General features: G+C 36.4%; 1 protein-coding gene and 1 long non-coding RNA gene across 2 annotated transcripts in view; one reads left to right on the top strand and one right to left on the bottom strand.

Annotated features, from left to right (window-relative positions):
• KLF12 (Kruppel like factor 12) overlaps positions 1 to 26122 on the top strand; it is a 1158470-nt gene that overhangs the window by 459076 nt on the left and 673272 nt on the right. The gene's annotated exons all lie outside the window — the stretch shown is intronic.
• LOC122213726 overlaps positions 18125 to 26122 on the bottom strand; it is a 36091-nt gene continuing 28093 nt past the window's right edge. The window contains exon 3 of the long non-coding RNA XR_006199621.1: positions 18125 to 18255. This is a non-coding gene — a long non-coding RNA (uncharacterized LOC122213726). The remainder of the gene's footprint in view (positions 18256 to 26122) is intronic.

The raw sequence follows: 26122 nt of genomic DNA, 5'->3' as shown, positions 1-26122 counted from the left end.
TGTTACAATTTATTTTAAGGAAATAATCATGACTGCATAAAAATTATGTACAAAAGTGTTTCAGTAGATATTGCTTATAATGGCAAAATTTTAGAACCTTTCTAAATGTCCAACAATAGGTTTTTTTAATAGTAAATTTATATTTTAAAACACTATACCCTATAAAATCACAGAGCAAAAAGCATAATATATTCTTTTTTAAGCATGGTATATTCTTAAGTTTATAGTGTATAGTATTACTGAAGGGCTTAACTTTTTAAAATAAGCACGTTTATCTATTCATAAGCTCGAAGATGCCAACATGTTCTTCTCTGGGGAGTTGGTTTGTATGTGTTGGGAGAGAGGTTTCCATGGGTGTCTCACGTTTCTGCTTATTTTGCAAGAAGAGGCCCTGACTTCTTCTTCCAGACTATCTTTCCAAGAATGTATTGTGAATAGCCTTGGAAGGTGGAGACAGTGTCTCTCTGGAGCAAAAAGTACATTGGTTTACTACCCAGTTTAATAAAGATAATCTCTGCTTCTGAGACAAAGTTCCGGTAGGCTATTCCCCATACAAAAAGACCTGTTCAGTGTTCCTCTCCTGTCCCAGAACCCACATGTGTATACAGGTGCCATTAGGCCCTCTTTGTGTCACCCTGTGAAAATTAGGGCTCAGGAGCTGGTTCCAAGCGTGCTGATCCTCTATTGCCATTGTGCACTGTTCGTTATCTCAGACCTGGGATTCTCATGTCTTCTACCAACATCTATAAAACTGTAACAGCCCAGCTTTACAGCTTGTGGCTCCTGATAATGTATATTTGTGTATTTTTTATTTGTGATTTATTTTATATATTTCTATCTTACTATAATAACTATGGGTAACTTTTATAACCACATGCTTAATGTCGTGTTTTAAGAGAATTTGAAAGCCAGCCTCAGTGTCACAAAAATATGCCAACAGTGGTATCAGAAGATGCTGGTCTATCTACCATGGCAGAAGGCCTGGGGGTGAGGTGGTGAAAGGTACTTTGTCTGTTGGTAAACATGGACCTTCCGGCATCTCTTTTCACATGTCAAGAGCCCTGCAGAGCTCTGCTTTCAACTTAGCGCCTGTTGAAATCTCAGGCAATCCCCTGACTATTCTTTATGTGGTTCGTGGGGCAAGGAACAGTCCCAACAAAATAACCAGGTCTCTTGGAAAAATGTCAGCTGCAGTGTCTGACAGGGAACAGGTGTTTAGTGCATAGGATTCAGAGTCAAGAGCCTGCTGCCTTTAAATGTAACTGTCAAGTGATCAGCGTCCGCTGGCAAATGGCACTGGGAACAGAGCCTTTCTTTATAGAACAGATGAGACTTTATAGTTGCTGGAGGTTATAAATGTTTGTGAATATGGCTGTGTGTACATATGTTCTCTCTTCGACATCCATTGGAATGTAGAAGTAAAGTGCTTATGAAAATGTTTTTATCTGGTGGTAGTTTCATTTCTATAATTTGAAATGAGATGAAAAGAATGGAGTGTAATTATCTAAAAATTTCTTTGGTGTGTATCTCCACTGTACCTTGGAATTCAGAGATGGTGGTTTAAGACAAAGAAAACAAAGGAAAGGAAGGGAGTTTCTTCCCTTGCCTCTAAACCATTGTATTATATTCTGAGGAACAGAAAGGGGAGGGCTGAGTCCATGTCTGATTGATTTCAGGGAATGCGGACTCAGAATAATTAAGTTGGGGCTTTCTTTCATTCCTAAAAGAATTTTAAAGTAACTATTGCTATGTAAATCCAACCTGTAAGACGTCCCTTTAGGTAAACGTTGACTCCCAACAATTAAAAAAGTTAATCCATTATAAATGAGTACAAATACACCTAATCCAGTTCCCTACCATGCAGTTGCCTCCCATTACTCTTCTAGGTTTAGAGTGGATTTCTGAATTGGGCTCTGACCCCCGGTTTGTTTTATTTTTGTTTTCCTCCTGGCACCATGGAGTCCCCTAAGTTTCTTTATGATGTAATGGCAGCAGCTCTTCGTTCTTTCTACCAACATTCATTCCCGCTCTCCACCTTAGTAACAGAACTCTAGTTTTATTCAGTTTATCTGTGGGTCCCTATAGTCTCCAGGGTTTTAGCAAGTGAATGTGGCCATGTGACTACTTTCTGGTCAGTGAGAAGAGGAAGTTTCTGAGAAGTTTCTTTAAATTAAAAATTCTCCCCTTCCTCCTCCTCTTCCCCTTCTTCTTCTTCCTCCTCCTCCTACTTTATCTTTCTCTCTCTCTCTTTCTCTCTCTCTCATTCTCTCTCTCTCTCCCTTTTCTTCTACCCCAATGATGTGGATGGAATTCCTACAGCAACCTGACACAGTGCAGTTATCTTGCAGATGGAAATCAAGGAGAAAAGAAAGATAGAAGGATCCTGGGTCTTCAATGATTTTGTGCTTTCTCCAGACTACATCCTCTGAACTTTGTTCTTACTTATATCAAAGAATAAATGCTGTATGTAAAGCTGGCTTAAAAACTCTACTGAGCAACCTGATTCTAGCTGATACAGATCAGCTGCCCTCAGATTAGACTTTTTCACATACTCTTTTTTGGAGAATGTCTAACATGGATTAGAAATTTTCACATTTTTGAAAGAGATGAACAAATGATGTAAGAAATAGAAAAAAACAAACACAAATCATCTGAGCCCTGAATTAGCAGAGAGGATTAGTTTGTTTTCAAATAATGAAATTAAAAGAGATTCTACATTGTTCCATATTGGAACTAATGGGTAAATGCATGTAAAGAGATTTTCTTCAATATTTCATTCATTGTTATTCAGCCATAAAAGAAAGAAAGAAAGAAAGAAAGAAAGAAAGAAAGAAAGAAAGAAAGAAAGAAAGAAAGTAATCTTGCCATCTGTAACAACATTGATGGGCGTTGAGGGCATTATAAGTAAAATAAGTCAGACAGAGAAAGAAAAATATTGTATGATCTCACTTATATGAGGAACCTAGAAAAACTGAACTCACAGATACAGAGAACAGATTGGTGGTTGCCAGAGGTGGGGAATAGGGGCTGGGGTAAATGGGTGAGGTGGTCAAAAAGTATGAACTTCCAGTAATAAGATAAGTAAGTTCCAGAGATATAATGTACAGCATGGCAACTATGGTTAATGATACTGTATTGTGTATTTGAAAATTGCTACGAGAAGATATCTTAAAAGTTCTGAACACAAGAAAAACATTATAACTCTGTGAAGTGATGGACATTAACTGAGTTTGTTGCAATGTATACATGTATCAAATCACTATGTTGTATGCCTTGGACTAACGCAATGTTATATGTCAAATATATCTTAGTAACACTGGGAAAAAATGCTTTGTTCCATTTTTACCCATGTAAGAGAGGCATAATGGTGACAAGCTTTGAAGTCAGATGGCTTGGGTTTGTATCTGGTCCCATGTTATTTCCCTTTTTCCATCTGAAAAGAGCACCTTCTTCACAGATTGATGTGAAGATTACATCATTTTGTATAGATACATGGCCACAGACAGTGACTGGCATTTCTTGTTACCTTAATTATTATTTTTGTATGTCCTCTGTGCTTTTAAATATTTCTTGAAAATCTGTTAGAGTGTAGTGATAGGTCTTTATAATCCTACAGGCCGAAAAAAAATGAAGTCATGAACTTGTGTGTGTTCGTGTGTACCAGAAGTGGGAGGGTGCAAATCAGAGACACCCAGACTGTCAAGAACATGGGAAACTCTCTCCTTACTTTGTCTCTGAGCTTCTTTCCTATCCATCACCAAGGATGTCACAAAGTCAGTGGTAAAGTTGTTCAAGTATGTAAAAAGTCGGCCTCCTTAACAGGCAAATAAATATTATTTATGTCTGTATACAGACCTAAAAAATAATAGGATTTGAGATTCTGTAGTAAATCTAGTCTCACTCATCTTCTGATATTTTGCTTTAGTTATGACAGATTCAAGGATTAAATCTGTAGCCTAAATCCTTGAATATATATTAATATTATTCAATTTACTTCAGAATTTTCATTTTCATTGAGGGAAAGTCTTACTCATTTCTAGTAGTCTGTACTTACATCACTTGAATCTTTTAAAATGAATAAGATATTTATTATATTTTTGAATAACTGCTTATCCGCAGGAAATAAAACCCTCCCCAGAATCTCTCAGTGCCCATATTGTCTTTACTGCTGACTTTGTTCTTATATATTGTACACTATGGGAACATACAGTAGCTTTTGAGTGCTTCTATTTCTCTCCTTAGCTTCACTCACATCTCCCTCTCCTGCCTTTATTATGTTGCATTTCTAATTCCTCTCTGCTAATTTTTATTCTTGGTTACTTTTGGATATTTCTTCTTCATCTACATTAACTTGTATGTCCTTAAAATTTATTACTGGAATTAACCCACAGAAAGGAATTATCTGTTCATTACCAAGTTATGCCCTTTTTATTAGTCCATGATTGAATCTTATACAATAACTCCCCTCTGGTTCTTATTCTTACAATGGAGGATAATAACACTGATTATTTACTTTTGCTTATTTCTTAACCAACTGGAAAGATACTTTGTGTACTGTCTCTAGGAACAGTGAGCCAGTCTAGCATATCAATCAAAATCACATTTTAATAAAATGATTCTTTATTAAAATGCTTCCCACCCCCTCTATCTAAACTGCCTATATGCAATGCATTCATAGTTTCCTTATTTCCAAATCCGTACCTAGTGATAGTCTTTGCCCCATCATGTCATGATTGACCATTGATCATATTGTTGCTGATATAGCCAAAGATTCCAACCCAAACCTCTCAGGTTCAATAGATAATATTTAGTGAGGGAAAATGTGTTATGAGCCTTCAAAACCTAACAGATATTAGAATCCAGCTCCTTATTCGTTACATTTGAAATCAAAGAAACCAGAATCATATTCACAAAGTAAATACTCAGAGGAGAAATTTCAAGTGAGTTCAAAAAGTAGCCATATTCCAATTATCCTCAGTTAGGATAGACTAAAAACTTTGAGTTGCTTTTAGAAGTTCAGGCACATTTTTATTTTAGTTTTTTAATTTAATTTATTTTATTTTTTTAATTTACATCCAAATTAGTTAGCATATAGTGAAACAATGATTTCAGGAGTAGATTCCTTAATGCCTCTTACCCATTTAGCCCATCCCCCCTCCCACACCTCCTCCAGTAAACCTCTGTTTGTTCTCCATATTTATGAGCCTTTTATGCTTTGTCCCCCTCCCTGTTTTTATATTATTTTTGTTTCCCTTCCCTTATGTTCATCTGTTTTGTCTCTTAAAGTCCTCATATGAGTGAAGTCATATGATATTTGTCTTTCTCTGACTAATTTCACTTAGCATAATACCCTCCAGTTCCATCCACGTAGTTGCAAATGGCAAGATTTCATTCTTTTTGATTGCTGAGTAATACTCATATATATATATATATATATATATATATATATATATATATATATATATATATACATACCACATCTTCTTTATCCATTCATCCATCAGTGGACTTTTGGGCTCTTTCCATACTTTGGCTATTGTTAATAGTGCTGCTATGAACATTGGGGTGCATGTGTCTGTTCAGGCACGTTTAAAAAATTGTTTTTAATATTTTTTTCATTTTTGAGAGGGGGGGGGAGGGGTTGCAGAGAGAGATGAAGACACAGAATCTGAAGCAGGCTCCAGGCTCTGAGCTGTCAGCACAGAGCCCGACGCAGGGCTTGAACACCCAGACCATGAGATCATGACCTGTGCCCAAGTCAGGCGCTTAAATGACTGAGCCACCCAGGCACCCCTAGGCACATTTTTAATATATATTATTGTACTTAATCCTCACAACAGCCAGGAGACAGGAATTGTGGGGAAAGGTTAAGAGTGACATAAAAGCAAACACGACAATATCTCTATTAGAAAACATGCTTAATTACAAGTAAGTAGATTTGAGCTCTGGTTTCAATTCTGCTACTAACTTGAGGAATTAACTCAAGTGATTTGGCTCCTCTGGGACTTAATTTTTTCTATAAAGTGAAGGAAGGGCTTAGACTGGAAGCTGCAGCTCTGAAATTCTGTGCATATTTTTATCAAAGAATATGCATTCCAACCACTCATTTTTAAAGCTAGAATTCTTTCTTTATTTTTAAATTTTTTAAAATTTAGCTCCAAGTTAGTTAACATATGGTGTAATAATGATTTAGTGATTCATCGCTTACTTATAATACCCAGTGCTCATCCCATCAAGTGTCCTCCTTGATGCTCATCACCCCCCCAGCCCATCCCCTCCACGCAACCCCCTGCTAGCAACCCTCAGTTTGTTCTCTGTATGAGAGTCTCTTATGGTTTGCCTCCCTCTCTTTTTTTAATATTACTTTTGCTTCTCTTCCCCTAAGTTCATCTGTTTTGTATCTTAAATTTCACGTATGAGTGAAATCATAGATTTGTCTTTCTCTGACTGACTCATTTCACATAGCATAACACGCTGTAGTTCCACCCCCGTTGTTGCAAATAGTAAACTTCATTCTTTCTGATCACTGAGTAATATTCCATTGTTTATATATACCACATCTCCTTTATCCATTCATCTGTTGATAGACATTTGGGCTCTTTCCATACTTTGATTGTCAAAAGTGTTGCTATAAACATTGGGGTGCATGTGCCCCTTAGAAACAAAAGCTAGAATTCTTGTTACTAGAGGCAGAAGTAACAAGGAGGCTTATGCATCATTGCAGAGGATGAGCTACCTTCTCTTTACCTCTAAGCAGGGAAGTTCCCCTTTGCTCACCCACCTTGGCCCAAGAGAAGGGCAATGAGTTACCTGGTCATATTTTACATTGGAAATAGTCTCTTGTGGCCTCCCTTCCTCCTCTTTCCTGTTGTTAATGGTCAGTATCTGACTTCCAGATAAAACATTGGAAAGGTCTAAGTTTAAGGTGTAAAGGAAAGGTCTAAAGTTTAAGACTAAACTTCAAAATATATATAATTGGATGAATATATATAATTTGGATGAGAATGGTAGAAATGTAAGAGGGGCACCTGGGTGGCTCCAGGCTCTGAGCTGTCAGCACAGAGCCCGACGCAGGGCTTGAACTCACAGACCATGAGATCATGACCTGTGCCCAAGTCAGGCGCTCAAATGACTGAGCCACCCAAGCCCCCCTAGGCACATTTGAGCATCCAAGTTGAGTGTCCAACTTCAGCTCAGGTCATGATATCACAGTGTGTGAGTTCGAGCCCCATGTTAGACTCTGTGCTGACAGCTCAGAGCCTGGAACCTGCTTCAGATTCTGTGTCTCCCTCTCTATCTGCCTCTCCTCTGCTTATACTCTGTCTCTGTCTCTCAAAAATAAATAAACATTAAAAAAAACTGTTTTAGAAATGTAATAAATAAATCACTGGAAACTAGGAAGAATGTCAACCAGAAATTGATATGTTTAGAATGACTGAGGAGACATCATTGGCCGACTAACATGTCAGAGAAGTCATGCTGTATAATAACTCCACACACTCCAAATCTAGGAGTGACAGTAGGCCTCAAGGCAACTACAAATACTACAGAAACAGTAGAGGCTCCCTCTGAGATGGTGGCCAGACAAGCCCACGGTGGGGCAGGGTTTCCTGCAGAGAGAAGTGTACCTAGTATGTATAAAACTTTGAGCTGAGTGCTTTTTGACATCCTCTTTTCTAGACAACAAAGTTATTTTCAGTTATAATCATGAACTAAAGCAAATTATAATAATGACCGGGAACAAAATCCCAGATACTAAAATTTCCTTTTTTAACTTTGCCATATAATTTTTCCCATAAAAATGAACTAATTAGTTAAAGACAAATAAATACTACAATATCAAAAGAGAAAATAAGCAATGGAGGAAAACTTGGAAATAAAATATAAACCTACGGATTCATCTGTTAGTAATGCAAGAAACTGTAAAGACTTCTACAAATTAGTAGATTATATTAATTATAATTTGAAATGCTCTTTCAAATGAAGCAACGGATATATAGATATATCTAGATATATCTAGATATCCATATAGATGCATCCATATACCCATATAGATATATCTAGATATATATGGAAAATCTTAAACATACAAATAGGCTTTGCAGATATTTATAAAAATCTCATTTTTACAATAAATTCTAGGACTTGCTGTGCCATCCATGTCTTTGTTTCTTCAGAATTTATTTTAGCAGCCCTCAAATCTCTCTGCAAACAAAAAAAATCTCCACTAAAATGGCTTTACCAGAAAATTCATCACGTTCTGTTTCTTCCCATTTACGATCACTATGCTCTCTTGTTCACTTCGTATCTACCATTTAAATGCAGGAATATCTAGTTCCTCGGGAGTTGGAAAACTCCCCAAGCAAGCTCAAATGATTGTGAACTTTTACAAATTTACTCTTCAAACAAGCACATGTAGTTAATCTCTGTGCATTAGGAGCCGACTGTGTAATTTGGAGTTCTCTGAAATACCTTCCAAAGAGAATATAATGTTTATACTAATTTGAAGCCATGCATATGTTATTAAAACTCAGCTATGGAGATTATTTAGAATTTAAACCCACAAAAGATTTTTTAGGAGAGAATTTTATCATTAACATTATTTAAACTTGCTGATACACAGGGATAATAAAAAGATCAATGTCATTATTTTGTTGCTGACAGTCCATGCACACTGTTGATTGCCAGGCTGGCCACTCCACCTCAGTCACCACTTCCAAAAGTCACCACTTCCAAAAGCTAAATGTCGGCTTATATCAGGGCTTCTCCAGAAATAAGTGAATCCTGGTGCTCTGAACTAAAGAAGGGAACACTGGATGGGGCACCTGGGTGGCTCAGTTGGTGGAGCATCCGACTTCAACTCAGGTCATGATCTCGCGGTTTGTGAGTTCAAGCCCCACGTTGGGTTCTGTACTGACAGCTCAGAGCTTGGAGCCTGCTTCAGATTCTGTGTCTCCCTCTCTCTGCCCCTCCCCTGCTCATGCTCTCTGTCTCTCTCTCTCTGAGTAATAAATAAATGTTAAAAAAAATTTTTTTTGAATGGTAAAGAAGGGAACACTGGAGAAGTTATTATAATTTAGTCTTTCATATCAGGTTTCTGTGAGAAGCAAGGAAGTGATTTTTTTCAAATATTCATATTAAGTTATAAAAGTAAAATTTAAAAAGGGGACCTTGAAAATCACTCCAAGAAATAGAATGTAAAACCCAAAGCCCAACCCTAATAGAGTAAGAAGTTGCTTTAGGACAGAAATGGCATTCCATTTGTGGGGAGAAGAATTATGTGCTGAGGCAACAATATATATATATAAAATAAACATGGCCCCTTCTTTATTTTATACACAAAAATGAATTCTAGGTAACCTAAAGAGTTAAATGTGTAAAGATTTAAAAAAAACACAGACACAAATCAAGAAGAAAATACAGATGAATTTTTATATGCTATTGGGTTGAGAAAGCAATTTCAAGGCATAAAATCAAAGATAGAAACCATAAAGGAAAGGACTGACATAGTCAATGGCATAAAAATTAAGTTTTTATACTTTAAAACAAACCATAAATAAAATTAAAAGGCAAATGGATCCTGGGGGAAAAAAAATACATTGTGTCACATATGATTGAAAAAGACCTCTCACATATCAGTAAGAAAAAAAAAAAAAAGAAGAAAAATCCTTGATGAAAAATGGACAAAGAACATGAAAAGCAATTTACAAAAACAGAAATGTGAATGTCTGAAAAACAAAATTAGTTCATCATTACATAAATGAAAATAGGCAAATAAAGCAATGACACATTGTACTCCTCAATTTGGAATTTGTTACTCTCTCCAGTGTTGACAAGGGATCAGCAATATGAGTATTTTTGATAGAGTGAAACAAATTAAATCATCCTTTTGGGTGCTGCAGCACAAATCAAAAGCTTGAAAAATGTGGGGCACCTGGGTAGCTCAGTCGGTTGAGCATCCAACTCTTAATTTCAGCTCAGGTCATGATCTCATAGTTCATGGGTCCAAGCCCCGCATCAGGCTCTGGGCTGAGAGCGTGGAGCCTGCTTGGAATTCTCTGTTTCTCTCCCTCCCTCTCTGCCCCTCCCCAATTTGTGTGTGCATGCATATGTACTCTCTCTCTCTCTCTCTCTCAAAAATTAATTAATTTTTTAAAAAGCTTGAAAAATGTGACCTGTGACTGCATGTACAGGAATGTACATAAGGAAATAATTAGAGATACACAAAAGATTTATGTATAAAAATCTTCATTTTATTGTTATGCTTAATATGAATACAGAAATCATCTAAATAACCAGAGAATGTTAAATAAATTATAATGTATCCAGTAGTAACATACCAAGCAGTCATTAAAAAAAACCAAAAAGATCATAATATTAAAGCATATTATTATATTTTTAAAAGTTCATAATGCAATGTTAAGTTGAAAAAGCAGGATAATAAACTTTGTATACAAGATAATTTCAATTTTTAATAAACAAGATGATTCCCTTTTTAAGTGTTGGCTAGTTTAGTTATTGCGATTATACATGTTTTTTTTTTTTCATCCTCTACAATTACCTGTATTTTCTACATGTTCTACAATGATCATATAATACTTTCATAATACAAAATAAAACAGAGACACCTGGGTGGCTAAGTCGGCTAAGCGTCTGACTCTTGATTTCAGCTCAGGTCATGATCTCATGGTTTTTAAGATCAAGCCCCAGGTAGGGCTCCACCCTGACATCTCAGATCCTGCTTGGGATTTTCTCTCTCTCTCCCTTTTCCTGCCCCTCCTTGACTCATGCTCACTCTCTCACTCTCTCTCTCTCTCTCTCTCAAAAAAAAAAAAAAATCAAAATTAAACAATGAAGTTGTTAGAGGGAGAAGAAAAAGGACTAAATTTGGAATAATTCCACTGGCTGTAACTGACACCCCTGCCCCTCAACCCCAAGGACTTTTTTTTTTTTTTTTTTTTTTTTTAATTACAGAGAGAGCCATCTGGGGAAGAGGCAGAAAGAGAGGGAAAGAGAAAGAATCTCAAGCAGGCTCCATGTGCCAGCACAGAACCCGATGAGGGACTCCAACTCAGGAACTGTGAGATCATGATCTGAGCTGAAATCTAGAGTTGGGTGCTTAACCAGCTGATCCACCCAGGTGCCTCCCACAAGTACTTCTTTATGGGGGAGAGGCAGCTTCCACCAGGTTCCCTTCCCTCCAGGCTAAGTACACTAAAGGCTTGGTTCCTGGTGATTTGTTAATAAAATCATTGTGTAAAGTGATATGATTCAAAATATCTCTTCCCCTAGATGCTCCAATTGAGATAAGAACCTGTTGTACATTGAATTGAGTCCCTCTGAAATTCACATTTTTACTAACCTCTAGTAACTCAGTATGTGACCTTATCTGAAAATAGGACGGTTGCAGATGTAATTAGTTGAGCTATAGTGAGGGCCTCACTAGAACAGGGTGGGTCCCCCAGTGCACTCTGACTGGTATCCTTATAAAAAGGGGAAATTTGGACTCAGAGACACTAAGAGCGAGGACAGTGTGAAGGCATTCAGGAAGAACGCCACATGAAGGTGGAGGCACAGATTGGCACGATGCTTCTACAATCCAAGGAAAGCCAAAGATTGCCAGCCAACCACCAGAAGGTAGGAAAGAAGAATGGAAAAAATGGTACCTCATAGCTCCCAGAAAGAACCAACCGTGCCAACACCTCAATTGTGGACTTCTAGAATTGTGTTTATTGTCTCCAGAATTGTGAGACAATAAACTTCTGTTTTGAAGCCACCCAGTTTGTGGTACTTTGTTATGGAAGCCCTAGAAACCTAACATAGACCCAAAGCACTTAATTTTTTTTTAGTTTATTAATTAATTAATTAATTAATTATTTAGAGAGAGCACACAAGTGAGGGAGGAGCAGAGAGAAGGAGAAACAGAATCCCAAGCAGGCTCCGCGCCATCAGCACAGAGCCCGATGCAGGGCTTGAACTCAGGAACCGCGAGATCATGATCTGAGCTGAGATCGAGAGTGGAATGCTTAACTGACTGAGCCACCCAGGTTGCCCCTAGACCCAAGCATTTTTAATTTTGATCAGGTGTCTGTTTCTCTAAAAGCTGAAACAATACTGGGAAGCAGTTACTGTTTTATTCAGGGGTAATAATTTTATGGTCTTTTACAAATGTAAAGCACAAAACCCACCCTGCAAGGAAGAGACCCAAGATCAAGGGGCTAAAGCCCTCGGCAAAATAGCAGTAAGTTGGCCTTTGCTGGGGTTGGAGTTGTATACTTACAAGTATTTTTCACCCAGAAACATGCATTTCTCTCAAGTGGTTTGGGGTGAACTCATGGTAGAGGAATAATAATTGGAGGAGGGTCACTTTGGAAGAAGGCTTCTGTACCTGCAGGTCCCCAGGCTGTGGACAACAGGCTGAGGAAGAAAGGTGGTCCCGCCTCAGTTGTAGACTGAGAAGGGCTATTTAAAGTTTCCAGCTCTGTTCTCCCTGAATTGCAAATCTTTTCTGTTATTCCCCAGGCCGTCAGAAAAATCTTCTTAAGGATTACAGACTCATTTATCACCATGGGGCATCTGAGGCCAGAGAATGTAATCTGCAGGGGAGAGATGGGAAAGGAATAATAGCCAGTTGAGAGAATCCAGTCTCAAGACCACAGGGTTGACAGGCACAAAAGCCATGTTGTGGTCTAGGGACACTTGGTTGGCTAAAGTGGTAGGTGGCCACCAGGACAGATTTGTCAAACATATCTGCTTTCCCAAGGGATATTCAGGAAACACCTGAGGAATAAAACTGGTAAAAACCTGGACTTCTTGAATTCTGGCAAGAAGGGACTTACAGTGTTGTTTTTTAGATAATTATTATGAAGCCTCAAAACTGAGCAAGTGTAGGACATACTCCTTTTGAATACTATGCCAGATGCCGAAATTTTTCAAAAAGTTCATGCTTTCAGCATTTTCTTTTCAACCTCTTTCCATAGATTTGGCATCAGATCTGCAAACTTATAGGAACAATAGTATCCCACTAATATTTTGGATTATTGATTTTATTCTGAAATATTGCTACCATTAACAAAAAATAAGCTTAGCTAAATAATGATAATTAGCATTTCTCCATGCAGCGCACATTGTTTGATTAAATAGATGTATGTCAAACAGGTTCCCATCTGTATGTCCCCAACCACAGCTTTACTCCAAGTCACCACAATCTCTGATAGGTTTCCTGCATCTTTTTAAGATTTTCCTTCAGTCCATTTTCCTTCCATCAGTTAACTAAAAATTTAACTATGTAAATGCCCATTTAAAGTTCTTCGACCCTTTCCCAAGGAAAAAGAACCAAATTTGTCAGCAACTTGGTACTGCCTGTATCTCCTGCTCTATCTGGGGATTCTTTTCCCCAGAAGTGTAGCCTAATTCCTATTTTCCCTTCAGGTCTTAAATTTAATATCCCTTTCTCGAGGGAGGCTTTAGTCATCCTGAATCTAAGTCAGCTGCCTAAATCATTACGGTCTTTAATTTTCTTCAATGAAAACTATACTTCCTAATTATATATTATTTATTTGTATAGTATTGATCTTCCCCACTTTTAAGTACTATGAAGGCATTGTTAGACAACAGAAATTCAACTGAGTAATTTAAAAGATTGGCTTTATTAAACAATTTGTGAACCGGACAGCATCTCACCCAGCAAACAGAAAGGAGCTCCTTTGAGCTGTAGAACAGGAAAGGATTTTAAAGGCAGAGAGGGAGTGGAAAAACAGAAATTATTAGCAAAGAATATATTGTTTTAGTCAAGGTTGTCTTCCAAAGGGGAGAGGAAGGGGTCTATCAGTAAATTTCCTACTGCCGACCAGGAAATTCCATGTTGACTGATTAAAGGTTACATTCCTGGGTGGAGGTTGAAACTGCTCTTAGGTTAGGTATTCAGTGTTGGTTTGCTGACCTGAGGCCTTAGCATCAGTGGCTCCATGGTGGGCTGGTGGTTTTCTTTTCAGCACAGATTATCCTTCTATCGGGCTACACTCTGTCCAAAGTTTCTAACATGATTTCTGGTATATCATAGGTGTATTATAGATGCTTAATAAATACTTGATGAATGAGAAGGTAGAGACCCTTGATGAATTCTGTATTAAAGGAAACATGCATATATAATAAATACTTTTAAGGCCAACATTTGTTTTTTAAACAGGGGTGAGATCTGTCTATATGCTTAAAGACGACAAATAGAGCAAATCTTTCAGCCTAGAATATTTCGACTTCCCAGAAACTATGCTGGCAAAGCTCCTCAACCCTTCTGCCATTTGGAGGAAATAAGAATAGCTGGAATCTATTGTAATGATACACTTGACTGAAAGTCACCCAGAATTTTATTCTTCTACCTCTAGATCTTGTTTGGACATGATTTTATAATTTGTTCTTCACCTTTAAGTAAGCTTCAGTGTCTCCTCTAAATTTCTTTACTCCCTAAGGGAAAAAAAAAAAAAAAAAAGAATCCCTTGTTCTCGTTAACTTCAATGAGGTATACAACTCTGAGCCCCAGTTTTCTCATGAATCAAATGGAAATAGCATCCAACTTCCTAACAGACGGAGCTATTTGGAGGACTCAGCTATTAGTTATTGAAAATATAAAAACTCTTATTTCACAACACATATCAAAATGTTAGGCACAGAACTGTTTAATAAATACTACTGATATACAAGGCTAAATGTTGCATTTTCAAACAGTTTATCTAAGAGGGTATCACTAGTGTTTGTATTTGTATGCATACACCTGTCAGTAAGCTTCAACCTGTGATCAGATAGGAAGTCTAGGAATGTAGAGAAAAAAAAAATGGAGAAAAAACACACAAACCAAGTTTGGTTAATAAATTAAAAGCAATAAATTTATTCAGGTAGAAATAAATTACCAACTCCAATTTTATGCATTGTATTTCTTACATTTATGCAGGTTCCCTTATATACAGTCATAGTTTTCAATTTTGACAATTTTATTAGTAATACTGAAAGATTTTAAACTATCATTACATTTAATCTTCTTCCTAAAGCTCCTTGTTTCCTTGGCAGTAAAGACATAAATTGTCATTGCCTCTTCCTATTGAACTTTGAAGAATAAAATTCTTTTTGCTTAGCTAACCTAAATCAGCCATGTAATGTAGCCCCTTTGGGTAATAATTATACCTGAAATATGTACCTGAGTAGAAGAAAGAAAAACATCTCAATTCTAGCTTCTTTTCATTTAGTTTTATGATAACTGATTTATGTATTTCTTGGGTTTCCTATTATTCAACAGGAATATACCTCTCCGCCTCCCAAGATATTTGCAAATATACGCCAGTGAGTTCTCTAGTCACTGCCTGTTCCCTCACGCACAATTTTAATTTTTAATAAATTAGCATAGAGCCCATGACATGCCATTATTTGGTACTTTTTTCTAATAAATATATTATTAAATCAGCTTAAAAATAGCAAAATTAAATTTAGTAAATAGCACTCTAAATGTGCTGCCAAGAGTCCTACATCATTTCACTTCAGCCCTAACGTCAAAAGAATTTATGTCCTCAAAATATTTTTACTCATTGTAATTTTTTTCACATCACCATCAATAACTTAGAAAATTACTATTGATAAAGGCATTTTATGCTTATTGGGAAAACAGTTCCCCATTGAAACATAAAAAGAAACTCCAGGTCAGTTTCAAGGTTCTTTTCATTTTTTTAATGAGAATATAAAAGGTTTGAGTCTTCTGCAAAACATTAAAACATGATTTTGGGTTTTCTCACAGCTGGTTTTGACACTGAAAAGACAGGCAATCACATGCTTCATCAGGGCAATTTATTTGGTGTATCAAGATATCCCCTGACAGTGAAGGGGGATTTTTGTAATTAACCTATACTATGTCATAAGCCTCTTTCTTCCTCCCTTCCTCCCTTCCTCCTTTCCTTCCTTTCCTCTTTTCTCTCTCCCTCTCTCTCTCCCCATCTCTCTCTCTCTGTCTCTGCCTCTCTCTCATTAATCAACTTGGATGACTAAATAATAGCAATAACAAACACTCTTTTAAATTATATCACTTTTCTTCCTCCAGATTGATGGGCTGTATGTGTACTCTCAGGTTTTCCCCCCTTATCCTGCTTAATTGAAAAAGAAATCTTCATCTGTGTGCAGTCAAAGAAGGAGAGATGCTGTTCCTTTTCCAGATTGTAGCCACTGATGGAGTCGTGTTCTATGTATACAGACGTGGCTAAAATTCTCTGTGTAATCTATGCACACTTTTTTTCTTTTATTTTTTGCTTTTAGGCCAACTCAATACTTCTGAAGTATATCAGTGCTTATATTTATTAAAACAATACATACCCATTGTAAAGATTTAGTAAATGTAACACAATAAATACAAAAAAGAACATGGTCATAATCCTACTACCTACAGGCAAACAACTTTTGAAACTTCTCTTGATATATAAATGGGGAGTACAAATATTCAGAATACAAAATGTTTTCTGCTATATATTTTTAAATGTTATTTTTTTATATTAAGACACTCCTTTTGTCTACTGACAAAAACTTCAATGTATTCAACTCGATGTAAGCTCGTTCCAATCAGTTCTTAAGAGTCAATGCAGTATTTTCTCAGAAAAATTAAAAATCTTCAGTCAATTAGCTTTTACCCCTCTTCTTTATCTCTAGAATTATACCTGTTTTGGTTTGGCTCAAGTGGTACCATACTGGGGAGATATGGGTCCTCTCTCATCTCATCTGTTCACATACATTTGTTTGTTTCCATGTATTTGTGTTGGTCTTTAATGAGATGCCCTATAGGCCAGCTAGTCTTCTTTTATTAGTCCATGACTTCTACACCCTCCTCTTTCCAACATCAAGGACTTTTGACTCTCCGGTTGACTCTCAGCTATATCCACACCCTATCTGAGGGATACAGAAAAACAATTGGCCACTCTCCTAAAACTCTGTGGAACTGCCTGAAACCTATCTGCTTAGGTAACTTCTGTGCCACAGTGACTCGACATCTTAGAGATCATGCTGAACACAGGGGTTCTCTATAAGGCTTACGCACTCCCCAGTACTCTCCAAAACACAAGACATAGGTACCTTCTGTACCCTGCACCTCCCTGCTCCAAGCATAATTGAGGTTCTGGAGCTCTCCCTATTTATAGCTCTGTTCTTAGGGGAGTCTTAGATTGTCTTAAGGGAGTGATAGCTTCTCAACACAAGTTTCTAAACTAAAGTCCACATCCTCTGCAGTACTCCCTCATTTTGGACAACCCTTACCTAATGTCCAGGGATAAGCTCCTATTGTATTTCCAAACTATTAGTTATAGAAGCAACTAAATGTCTTCCAGTCTTAGCCTTTTAGAAATACAATATTATGACCCTTACAGGTCAAAAGCCCTGATGTTCAAGAGTATGTCTCTGCTATGAGTCTCAAGAGTCTACTTTAGATCTCAGAAGCCAAGGTATTGACATTTTGTCCTCTATATTCAATATAAAATCTCCCCTGAGACATTGCTTATTAATGAATTTATAGGGGAAAGGTAACAGCAAAAGGAGAAATAGATTGTATTGCACAGAGAACTTCAGTTAACATAATAGAATTCCTTCTTTCTTTCTTTCTTTCTTTCTTTCTTTCTTTCTTTCTTTTCTTTTCTTTTCTTTTCTTTTTTTCTTTCCTTTCCACCTGACTAATTATCTATTTATCTTTATATAAAGATTTATTTTTCCTCTTCAGAATTTACACATGTCCATTGCTCTTATTTTCTCAGAATTCTGCAGTTTTTCCGCTTTGGTTGAAGCTGTACTTCAGCAAATGTCTAAAACATTTCTTCTGTCTACACTATCTTGAATTATTCCACTTTCCCAACCATTGAGTTCACTGGGTACCTTGTTTGTTCCCCCAAATCATAAAACTTGAGACAAAATATGGGCATTTTTTTTCAAAGATAGTAGATTAGTTATTTTGTAACAAATCAGAACATCAGAATAGGCTCTTCTTTTCTTTTTTCTTTTATTTTTTGAGGCAAGAGGGTAGTATCGTACCTGTCACTCACAGTGGCAAAACTACTCAAATTTAATGTAATACCTGAGGTAGACTTGTCCTTTAACAACCCCTTAAGCATTTATCAGGAACTTGAAGTAAAAATTCTTCAGTGTCCTCATAACTGGTTCTTCTTTCTCTCTTATTGCTAACTCCTTAATTAGTCCAGGTCTCTGTAATCATCACATAGGTCAGGAGTCTGCAAACTTGTTCTGCAAAGGATTAGATAGTAGATATTTTAGACTTTGCATACTGTCTGGTCTCTGTCACAAGTACTCAATACTTCTGTGGGAGAGCAAGCAAAAGTCAGCAGAGAAAATTCATAAATGAATGAGTGTGGCTATGATCTACGTAAACTTTACTTACAAAAATAAGCAGGAATTGGTCCCCTGTTTTAGTCTACCTGGCCTGCATCTAAAAATATCCTCTCTTTTCCATTCATTTTGGCTTTTCTGACATATTAATCTTTGGAGGACACAGCCTCACCTGCTGACATGACACAGCTTAAGTCTATACTTATTTCTAGGCCTGGCATTTAAGACCTTCTGCAGTCTGACTGTTAGAAAGGGAAAGAAACTGGAACTGAGAAGAACACAGTGTTAGGAAAACGAATCTAACCATAGGTTGTGGTTTGGTGAGGACAGTCCGCTCAGGGTTCACAAAAGATACAGAAACTTCAGGCATAAACCAGGTCACTGTCAGTGCCTGCTTACCTTTCTAGTAATGTTGGACACCAGCGGGGCAGATCCAGATGGTGGTCAAACACTGGTAGCCAGGGGGAATCACATGCAGTTTTTTCTCTATATTAGAGGGCCTCAGCCAGGAGTCCAAAGGGACAGGAGCAGGCCATCATACAGTCAGTGAGCCAGGCACTCGGCAGGTTTATCATCAATTCACAGTCAAGCCAAAGCTTTGTTTCTAGGCAACTGGATACCATCCAAATGGCTAGAGTTTGTGGCAGAGCAAGGGACCAGATACATAATAAGCCAACCAACATGACTGACTAGAGTTAGGAGCAAAGAGAAACCTAGTCTTATCAAAGAGCAGACACTGTAAAAATCTGTAATAATTCAAAAAGATAAAATTGGTTGCAGTACCATAAAGGGAGGGCTGCTTGGTGCTGGGTAAGACCTTCCTAGGAACTACCCCAGGTAGGTAAGTCACTTCAGGGGACCTGCCCTCTGCAATGAATGTCAATCTCACCTTCTTGATGGTGGTCAGAGAAACAAGAGATAAGAAACTGAAAAACTCTAACTAATATTCACCTAAGACCAGGAAAGACATGTCTTGCTTTAGCAAGTGTTCAGCTGCAGTCTGGCTTTAAGACAAATCAAATAATGTTCAAAGACCACTTTATTAAGTCATCTTGAAAAATCACTATCATAGACACCATATATTTATCATCTATATGAGTAATTAATGTTTGCCTGTGGAAAGAACTAAATGGAAAATCAAATCATAATTAGATGGTAACTAGGTAAGCATAGAATCAGTACAGGGGTGATTTGATATATAAATTGTTTAATCACGTTAGGATAAAATAATGTAAAACACATTCAGTTCCCCATAAAAATATTTTTGTTGTGAGTGGGTCCAGAACATTCTGTGCTCATTGCCTACAGTTCTTTGCATCTCTCTTCATAAGAGGAATGCCCTTCTTCAGAAGGAAGCATTTAAGTTTCAAAGGGTAATTAGGACCATCCATTTCCTTGACTATTTTGGGATTAGCATTGCTAAAATTTATTTTCTGCACTTCTCCTTTTTCTGTATTTCTATGACTGGTCAATTTTGATTTTGATAGACGTAGCCTTTTTTTTTTATTTATTTATATAGACAACCAAGTTATAATCAAATCTTGTTAACATGGGAACCAGTCTTTACCTTTCCCACAACTTTGCTTATCTCTGTTCTGCCTTATTACCTAACATTTCAAGTCTCAAGGAATATTATCTTTTATTAATTTCCAAGATAGTAAAAGTCCTCACATGCTGTCAAATGGAATACCATGAAATGAAAACTACAGAGGCCCACAAAGGCATATGCTAAATACATTGGATGCTTTATCTGGTTGGCAGAAATAGACACATAGGGGCCCAGCTGTTGGAGGCTGGATCAGTAGATCTTGTCAAAATAATTTAATTCTAAGACTCACTACATCAAGGTCTACTTCCCTCCTCAATTTGTATTGGCTTAGGAACAGATGTGAAACTAAACCTATACAGTCAATTGTTAGAGGTAGGGTAGAAGAGAGTATAGAAGGTGTATGTCAGAAGATCCTGCTTCTGGGCAGCTGGTGAAAACAGAGGTCACATGGCACCAAATCCCAGCCATGAGGCATAATGGGAGCCCTCAGTGGGAAGAAGATGAGTAAATATTGGCCAGGGTGAAGACACAGAGAAGCTGAATAATACTCCAGGGAGCTGAAAGCCGGGAACACAGTTTGGAATATTAGCTGCACAAAAGGAAAAACCGAAAGAGAAGAATAAAAGAATGTAGCAGTAAGTATCTATGAACAGACTAATTAGTATTCTGAGGGCTTCAGTCATAGGTTGCTTAACCATGGGCAAGTCACTAACACCAGCTCATTTAAAAAATGGAGACAATAAAACTAACTCACAAGATTATTATAAGATAGTGCATATAAAGTGCTTATTATAATATCTGATACATGGAATACACCAATAAAATCGACTGGCCTCTTCTCTAGTACAGGAGATTCTTAACCTGGAATCTGTGGCCTCAAGGAGAATCATAACTGGGTGTCCAAAAGTGTATAAACCCCTTCAGATTGTTTTCAAAACTGTGTGTGTGTACATGCAATAGGGTTTATATCTTTTATCTGATTTTCGAGAATGCCTGTGACTAGAAAAGATTGAGAAACACTGTACTAGTGCACAGGGGTAAGAGATGATGTCCTCATCTCACTTACTAGTGGAGAAAATGCGGTCCTTGTATATGAACAGGCCAGTTTCCCAATGATTCAGACTGGGTAGGATGATACCTCAGGGAAGCAGCCCTTTAATTCTGACAGCTGGCCATGGCAACTGTGCTTGGGAGGGAAGAGTTATCACAGAGCAAAGAATTCTTTGGTTGACGCAATTCCCCTCTTAGATCTGGCCATGCTGCTCTCCTTTCTGCTTTTCCTTCCATCAATGCCTAAACTGTCCTCCTGCTTTGAGCCTGCCTTTCTATTCTTGGATGACAAATGCTATTACACTTAGTATGACTCTCCCTGGGCAGAAAACAAGAAGGTGGTCACTGTGATAGAAATGAAGCAATTCCAAACAGCATGCTCTTCCTCCTCCTCCTTTTCAGATGATCTCTTTTGCCAATATTTATCAAGTAGAACATATTTAACACCAGAATGTTGGTCGAGGATTATGCTAGTAAAGTGGATGCCTTCATTTATGATGAAGACAGTGGTGACAAAGAATATTCTGTATAGTGCCAGTTACAGTATCTGGATCTATTTGACAAGGTAGAAGTAACATTTAGAAATACTGAAAAGGAGACTTTGCACTTATACAAAATAAAGAGCAGGTCTTGAATAACCTATCTACCAATTTTTGAAATGATAAAAATCAATAATTATTCTGTATACACTGTGAAGATGCACTGTGAAGACTGTGTATATTGAGATATAAAATATGTTTCCTGTAAATTAAAAAAATAAGTCAATATAAGTTCTTTCTTTGTCAAAGTTAATCTTTCTAGATAAATAGGGAAACACAGAATTAATAAATATGCAAAAGATCATAACTCTGGTCCTCTTAACATATTCATGAGCCAATTAAGAAAATATGGCTACATTCTATTATTGGTGGTGGAAGGTTTGGTTCAAAGAATAATCGGTCTTCTAGTGCATGAGATTATATGTTAAATTCTTTCCCATATATAATCTGTAGATAATTAGTGTCTATTTTATGTCCTTTTTAAAAAATAATTTTGGTGACTACCTATAAAATAACAACGAAATATTTCTAAGGACAAAATAATGGTTTTTTGCAGGTGATTCTCAATACATCAGTATTTAGTTAGTATTTTATTTACAGAGCCATCAATTCCCTTCTAAAGGGGCTGCCCTATTGTGGATTCAGGCATTTGCATTTACATTGCTTTACTTGTCAATCAGGTTTACTCCCTGAGTTTTAATGAAGCAAACTCAGGAACCTGGACCAGAGGAAAGAAAATGGTAGAACTTTCAGTGCATCTGTTTTAATGACTCAAAATCATGCCTGTTTTAGCTGAAATGTTTTGCAAGTAGCCTATACCACTGTTAGTTCAAATTTTCACCTTCAAAACTTATTTTTAATCAGATTTGATGTAAAGATTATCAGTTTATGGATCAGTTAACAGAAGAGAGCCTGGTTAAATTTGTAGATTATAGGAATAGAAGGTAGATATGATGAAAACTATTAACAAAGGGTAGAAGTTACAGACAGGTAGAATTTGACACATATATAAAAAACCAGTCTATACATTCCACATGGAGAAGGGCTGCATTTTTTTGGTTCAATATGGTGTCTCCATTTCTTATGACTGTGTGTCATATAGTAGACAATTAAAAATCTGATAAGTGAGTGAACTTGTGAATGATGCAAGTTGATACAAAATGATCCATCTAAAGATGGATCCAACTAATTTATTACTGGAATACTCCAGTAGGGACAGAATAATATGTTAGTGATGCTCTCCGGGGGGTGAAAGTTTCACTTAAGCATTTAGGCTTAAGCGACCTCATTTACGATTCTACTCAATTATGAACTTCTATGTCATAACGTAAAAGAAACATAATGAATAATAGTATCCCTTCTCCCTCGTTAAAAAAGGCAAAATGAATTGTTTGTTTAACAGAAAGTAAATTCTCTAGTTCCTTTCTGACTTCTATAAAAGAGCCAGAATAAACTGGGAACACTTCCAAGACCAACTAACAAATAAGATGTTCATTAAACATATTTTTATATACCAAATTTAATTACTAAATTTACTTTGATTGAGAATTTAGTAAGAACCAAATTTAGAGCAATTTCTTTCAACTTCCAGGTAAATGGGAGTACTTAGCACCATCTAATTAAGAAATGTCTAAGCTAGTTGTTATGGGTCACTAGTCACTACTAATCAGAGACTCTTGAATATATTTGTAGAATTTTTCTACCTCTGTCTTGTATTGGATTTCTTTCCTTTCTCTAAGAATAAAAATCTGTTTCTTTGCCAAAAAAAAGTTTTTAACAACTTTCTGATGAAATTGTTCTCTTTAGATGGTCAAATAATTTGTGATAAGTTGTCAGTTTCAGTGATGGCTTAAAGGAAGACCATAAATATTCAGCTTGACATCACAAAACATCTGCTCTTTGATTGCAATCTGCTACTTTTATGGTTTTGTTTCAAGAACCCTGACTTTTATTTACATGTACTAGATTACATCCAATAAAACTTGAAGTGACTGGTTAGCATTAAGACTTGCAAATAATAACAAGATATATGCAGACACATGTTAATAAATTGGCCTTTGTATTCTTCCCTTGTGGCACAATAGTTCATAGACCCTCAGTAATTCCATAGAAGAGAACCATGGACCCAAAGGCCTGGAGTCCATTTCAAACCTGACTACTTTCACACATACATAAAAGGAGTTAATTGTAATAGAGTTTACTGGTAAAGCTAAAAATTAGGAGATGTGTGATTTGGTCAGGGGGGAGGAGGAAGACCTATCTCATGAATATTAAGTTACTCAGTTCAAGTAAGAACTTCACTTGTGAACTGACTTGATTCCTCATTATATAAGGATTCTCTTGTCTTCCATTTTCATTTCTTTACTGTAAAGCTTGTAGTTCCTTCACTACAAACTGAGTACAAAGTTTGACTTCTAAAGTGCTCTTTTCAAATCTCTCAATTACTTGAAAGTCCCTGGGTTCTCTAAAAATCCCCCACATACTAAATTTATTTTATTTTATTTTATTTTATTTTATTTTATTTTATTTTATTTTATTTTATTTTTTAAAGTGTATTTATTTATTTTTGAGAGCGAGAGAGAGAGAGAGCACAAACAGAGAAGGGGCAGAGAGAGAGGGAGAGAGAGAGAATCCCAAGCAGGCTCCATACAATCAGCACAGGGCCCCATACAGGGCTCAAGCTCACAAACTGTGAGATCATGACCTGAGCCAAAACTAAGAGTCAGCCCTGAGCCACCTAGGTGCCCCCATACTAAATTTATTTGAAAGGAATTGTTTGTACATGCTTTGTCCATTAGTCACATATTGAGAAGTACAAGAAAATGTATTTGTAGCTAAAAAGACAACTCAAGAACTTTAAGACTGAGAGTACTGAATAATATACCTAGATAAGTTGATCAAATAATAAAAAAGAGAAGCATGGCCACCATTTTTTAAAATGAATCAGTGAAATTAACTGTTCTGTTTATAAAATATTTTTTGAAAATCTCGTTTTTTATTTAGCTTGTTTGATGACATTTCTTACTTGCAAGCATAAGAAAGTAAAACTGTGATGTTTGAAAGCCTATTCTTGGGGGTTGAGCTAAAAACAAGAAGCAATGCATAATACCAGCTTCAAAGATTTATTCCACTAACACCAACACCTCCTGAGTTAGCCATCAAAGGCTAAGTTAGAAGTTCATAAATGAAGCTCAAAGCAAGGCAAATTTTACCAATTTGTTCTCAATACTAAATAATTTCAAAAGTTCTCCAAGTTTCCTTGCATTTGCTTTAAATTTCTTTGAATACCTAAAAAATAGGTTTGCATACAAGATATATCTCAAAAGCATTTAAATAATGCAGGCCTATCTCTCTAATTAAAGCCTTAAAAGCAGTACTCATGGTCAGCCTTTAACTTTCAGGAAGGATTTCCCCCAATGATTTGACTCAGAATATAAATTAACTAGAAAGTGACTCTCCTAGGAATTATCAAAATGCTCAAATCTTCTTTTATAATATATAGTTTAAATGAGAATTTTGAGTGGATACCTAGGAAGCTAACCACTTTGACTCACTTTTAACATTATAAACCTAAGGCAAAATAAACAGGTTCTCAACCTATTTAGCAAAATATCTGTTGGCTTCAAAATGTGCAACAGAATGAAGAATAACCTATTCAGTTATATCACCTAATAATGTTTAGCCAAATAAAACTCTTGTACACTACATTTTATACTTACTTAGAATCTAATAATTACAAAATACTGAAGGAATGACACCAGGAATAGAGCTGTTGATTAGAATAGTTTACATTATCTGCTTTGGATATGAATTTCTAGAAGCTTTTCCAACAATCTTTGGTCATGTTTGGCCGCTGTGCTCAACTCTCTTCCATCAGTTTCAAAGTGAGTGAGTGTGGACCCTAATTGGATGTCTTATTTCAGGAGCTCTGGATGAACAATTCCTGTTTAATCATGACAAAGACCCTGGGAGAAAAGTAGAACTTCTGTTTACTGTTCTCTGTGTAATCAAATGAGACCTCTCATATTTATTTTCCAAATTATCTCCAAAACCACAATTTTAGATCTAACATCCTACATGACATATTTTAACTAGTAGTTCTTAACTGCTGAAAATCTATCACACTATTAGGCACTCTGAGCTACTATGTTTTCACTCTGTTGATACAAATTTAAGTAGAAACAAAAACAAAAAATTATGGTTATATTCCCATTCCTGATTCTGCACTATATTTAGTGCACTGGTAATCAGTCCAAAATGTAGTAAGTATATATATTTTTTGCCCATTTAATACTGTTCGTTAAGACCCATGTTTTCCATCAATTATTATATCATTCACCAAAATATTATGGCAAGTACTCTAGGCTTGGAAGATTAAGGATTATAGAGAATATTCATTGAATTTATACAATACTAACACTCAACTCTGGGTGGACACACAGATATGAAATGTAACACCTCAAAAATCAAGATTTGGTATTGGTTTATTATAAGAGAAAGTGAGTAACATTGGAAATAACACCAAAAATAGTTAATAGTGGAAGTTTCAAAATAGAGCATATTGAGAAAGGCATTAAAGATAACATCTAACATAGTGATTTCAAAATAGTAAGCACTGGGGCGCCTG

The sequence above is a fragment of the Panthera leo genome, chromosome A1 (assembly GCF_018350215.1).
Source record: "Panthera leo isolate Ple1 chromosome A1, P.leo_Ple1_pat1.1, whole genome shotgun sequence".
Taxonomy (NCBI): domain Eukaryota; kingdom Metazoa; phylum Chordata; class Mammalia; order Carnivora; family Felidae; genus Panthera; species Panthera leo.
The sequence above is the reverse complement of the archived record's forward strand: the minus strand, read 5'-3'. Positions and strand labels throughout refer to the sequence as shown.